The 4,517-nt window shown below is 48.1% G+C and overlaps 1 long non-coding RNA gene across 1 annotated transcript in view; it reads left to right on the forward strand.

Moving 5' to 3' along the window:
- The first annotated feature begins 2,501 nt into the window (after positions 1–2,501).
- LOC108519237 (uncharacterized) overlaps positions 2,502–4,517 on the forward strand; it is a 5,974-nt gene continuing 3,958 nt past the window's right edge. Inside the window, exons 1-2 of the long non-coding RNA XR_001882583.1 lie at positions 2,502–2,574; positions 4,051–4,140. This is a non-coding gene — a long non-coding RNA (uncharacterized LOC108519237). The remainder of the gene's footprint in view (positions 2,575–4,050; positions 4,141–4,517) is intronic.

Here is a 4,517-nt window from a genome sequence, read left to right on the forward strand (position 1 = left end):
TGCCTTAAATAAGCTATCTCTGGAAGGACACACAAGACACCAATAAAAATGGTTGCCTCCAGGAAGGAGAACAGGAGTAGAGGGAGAATTTTGATTCCATATCCTTTTGCACCTTTAAGAGTTTCAACCACGAGGAGGCATTAACTATTAAACAACTAATAATTATCATTAAATATGAATTTAAAATCAAGAATATATTCCAGCCCAAAGATTAATCAGCTATTACAGAGGGTGTTAGATCTGAAGAGCTGTTGTCAAGGCCGACTTCTTCCTGCTCCGATGAGCTCCCCCAACACTCACTCTCCTCCCCCTCTTCCTCCCACTCTGTACTCCCAGCTCCAGGTATTGGGAGGCAGCAGAGAGCTGGCTTTTTGCCCTCCTGTCCCATAAACCCAGGCGTCAACTAGGCTATACTACCATATGTGGGCTTCTACAGTTTTGATTGTTGCTATTAAAACTGATTTTTTTTTTCTTGAAATCACCTAATATACAGAAAATATATGGTCAGTTCTACAGCAGTGAGTAGCCTAAATCAAGGTCAGAATCCCAAGCCCATAATGTTTCCACCAAAAATAGCTCCATGAGTCACGAGTCACCCCTACCCCTCGGGGAAGGTGAACTGTTATTGAGTCCCCATGCCCAGCCCAGGTAAGGCAAGAGATGAGAGAGAGAGATGTACAGAGGCTGCATCTCCGTCATGGAGCCTGCAATCTAACCAGGAGAGAGTGAACACACCAGAGAAGTCAGCAAAACCACAAGAGCTCAATTATGAAAGCAGAAGCCTAGGAGATGGCATGAGGCAGAATATACACCAGACGGGGCTCCCCATGAGACAGCAGATGCTGAGGGTTCAGAGGAGCCTCCGGGAGGGGAAGGGAACCACACAGTGGGGTGAGTTATACACATCGCCTCCTCTCACCCTCCCACGCACCCAGGACCAGCGACATGATTTGCAGGACCTAGTGCTAAAAGAAAATGAGTGGCCTTTGCTAACAAATTATTAGGGATTTCAAGATGGCAACAGCAGAGCATTAAGCCAGGCACAGCGTCCCTCTGAACATGGAGCCCTGTGTGACTGCACAAGTCGCACACCCATGAAGTCAGCCCTGCAACCACCCTTCAGTGTAGGCAACCCAAATGAGGCCTCTGAGGTGCCATGAGGTTAAAGGAGATGCCTAAGGTTGCAGGGCAACATAGTGGAGGGGTTGGGATTTGAACCCCAGTAAAGCCCATGCTTCTGGCCCACCACTGCACTCTATTATTTTTTTCTTTTTCGAGACAGTCTTGCTCTGTCACCCAGGCTGGACTGCAGTGGCATGATCTTGGTTCACTGCAACCTCCACCTCCTGGGTTCAAGCAATTCTCATGCCTCTGCATCCTGAGTAGCTGCGATTACAGGCGCCCGCCACTATGCCTGGCTAATTTTTGTATTTTTAGTAGAGACGAGACTTCACCATGTTGGCCAAGCTGGTCTCGAACTTCTGACCTCAAGCAATCTGCCCACTGCACTCTCATAATAAGAATAGCCAACCTTGAGTGCTCACTCTAAGCCAGGCAGTGTTCTAAGCATTATTCATGTATTCATTTAATGCACACAACCACCTTCAAAGTACCATTATTATGCCTATTTTACAGATAAGGGAATAAGCACAGAGAAGTCCACAATGTTCCCAAGGTCACACAGCTAGTGAGTGGAAGAACTAGGGCTCAAACCCAGGCGATCTGACCCCTAAAGCCCACTCTCCCCGTGCATTCTCCTGGGAGAGTTGGGCGGGTTCCACACAGAAGGTGCAGCCTGCGAGGTGCGTTCTGAGGGCCAAGATTAACTCAGTTGACTAGAGTGGGCAGGTCAAATTTGGGAGCAGAGGTAAAGGCCAGAAAAGGCTAGATGTGACCGATCTCCAGATTTGACAGGACAACTCACGAAGTCCTGCATGGCCGCCACAGGTTGCCCCGGGGACACCCCCACTCTGTGGACCTGTTGCACAGGTCCCACACATCCCAGCTGTTTACAGGAATGGCAGCAGCCACATCTTCATGGGCAACCCTCCCCTGATGGAACAGCAGCTCACAAAGAGAGGAGGGAAAAATAATAGAAAGTACCGAGAGAAGCTTGAATGTTTACACCTTGCCCTGGCTTTTTTTCTCATGATAGGCAGTGACTAATACCAGCAGTAAAAAAATAACCCAGCCCAGTGCAGCCCCCCAGTGGCATCCCCATGAAATTCATGGATACATGAGCCCCTGCAGTCCATAGCTGCCTGTGTGTCCTTGCTGGGGAAGCGGGGAGAGGGGTCAGGAGGAGAGGTGCGCACCCAGCAGCTTTGGGAAACTGCATGTTGTGCTTATGGCTAATAGCAAAAGAGAGTGCTTTAGTGGGAGGCATGGTGGACCCCAGAGAAGTGACAATTAAACTGACTTTAAATCCTGGCTTCTTCTCATCTCAGTTCTGCGGGTGTCCAGGCTGAGTGCTCTACCATGTGGCTCACTGAGTCACATCCTCACACAAACCTTCAGAGAGAAGTCCGTTATTCTTCTCATTTTACCCATCAGGAAGCTGAAACTCCAGAAACAGTAAGTCACTTGTCCAAGAACACCCAGACCGGAAGGGCACATTTCCATGTCCGCATCTCAAAATGAGTAAGTTGCTAGACCACATAAAATTGTGTTACCCCTAAAATAAGACACTGGCACAGCAGCTGGTACACAATAAGTACTCAAGAAATGAGTAGCATGAAAGAACCCACCCGACAGGCGGCCGCTGAGAACTTCACTTGGCTTCAGGCCGGTCAAACCTTCCAGCGTGGATGAGAATCCAGTGGTAGCAGGTTGCACAATTTCATTTTATCTCAGACACCCAGAGTTTGGACCTTCAAGACGCAGCACACAAATGGATGTAAATGAGATGCAAATCAGGCTGTCCCCAGATAAACAGAAAACCAAATATGTCTAGCGATAGCTCTTTCCTCTCCTTATGGAGATCAAGAGCATGGGCTGTCTCTGAAGGCAATCCAAAGCTCACATCGGTCTGACTTCGTGATTACCACCAGCTCTCCCAGACAGACAATGCCATCGCCAAGCACTGCCATGGCAGTGCTTTCAGGGGCCCCGATTCCAGGGCCTTATTTCCCCTCATCCTCTTTGAGGAGTGACAGCCTCACAGGCTTTGATCTTTGGATCAGAAGAGAAGGTGAAATTTCTTCTTGCTCAGGACTTGGCGAGTGAGATCAGCTCTAAGTAGAGGCCCTGTAAGAGGCATCTGCATGGCAACAGAAATTATAACTGCAGTAATGTGATGTAACAAGAAATATATACTTGGTCTCTGCCCCTGGTTCCAGGCATAGAGCTCCTAAAACCCTTGTCATGTTCCAAGCAACAGAGGTGCAAGGTACATCTTTTGTTCTAATAATGTTTGGTCTATGACCCTAGTTCCTGACCGAGTTCCTAATCCCTTGGAATTTCCTGGGTGATAGGGGCATTTTTTGTTCTAATTAGGTGACTCTTGTTGGGATCCTGGGTAACTTCAGCATGGGGGCTGGTCCCCAGAGAGACTGGGTCATAATTGGAAGCTTGGAACTTTCAGCTCCCTCCTCATCCTCCAGGAAGGAGAGGGCCTGAGGATTGAATTAATAAGTGACCATACGTATGTGATGATGCCTTCATAAAAATCCCAGAACTATAGGGCTCTGAGAGTTTCTGGATTGCTGAACACAAGGAGGTCTGTGGAGGGTGGTGCCCCCAGAGAAAGCATGGAAGCTCCACACCCCTGCTCTCTTACCTTGCTCTAGGCATCTCTTCCATCTGGCTGCTCTTCTGTATATTTTGTAATATGCTTTGTAATAAATGTGTAAACATAAATAATTACCCTGAGTTCTGTGAGCTGCTCTAGCAAAGTCATTAAACCTGAAGAGAGAATCATAGGAACCCCCACTTTATGGCTGGTTGGCCAGAAGCACAGGCCACAGCCTGGAGCTCATGATTCACATCTGAAGTGGGGGGCAGTCTTGTGGAGCTCAGCCCTTAACTTGTGGGATAAAATGTCATCTCCAGGCAGATAGTGTCAGAAATGAATTAGAGGACACCCATCTATTTTCCCCTGGAGAACTGGTTGTTAGTGAGGAGAAACCCACAGACATTTTGGTGAGCAGAAGTGAAGTGTTCTGTAGTGAGTGGTGTGTGAGTAGGAAAAGCAGTGTGGGTTTTCCTATCTCTTGTGATAACAACCATAGGCATCAATAGAGTCCTGCATGGTATGCTGAGATGCATGGTATGCGGAGAGCCCTGCATGGTATGCTGAGATGCATGGTATGCTCAGATGCATGGTGCAATGAGATGCGTGGTACGATGAGAGCCCTACATGGTATGCTGAGATGCATGGTATGATGAAATGCAGGGACGATGAGAGTTCTGCATGGGATGCTGAGATGCACGGTACACTGAGATACATGGCACGCTGAGATGCATGGTACACTGAGACGCATGGTATGCTGAAATGCATGGTATGATGAGATGCATGG

This window comes from Rhinopithecus bieti, unplaced genomic scaffold (genome assembly GCF_001698545.2).
Source record: "Rhinopithecus bieti isolate Rb0 unplaced genomic scaffold, ASM169854v2 scaffold_46101, whole genome shotgun sequence".
NCBI lineage: Eukaryota > Metazoa > Chordata > Mammalia > Primates > Cercopithecidae > Rhinopithecus > Rhinopithecus bieti.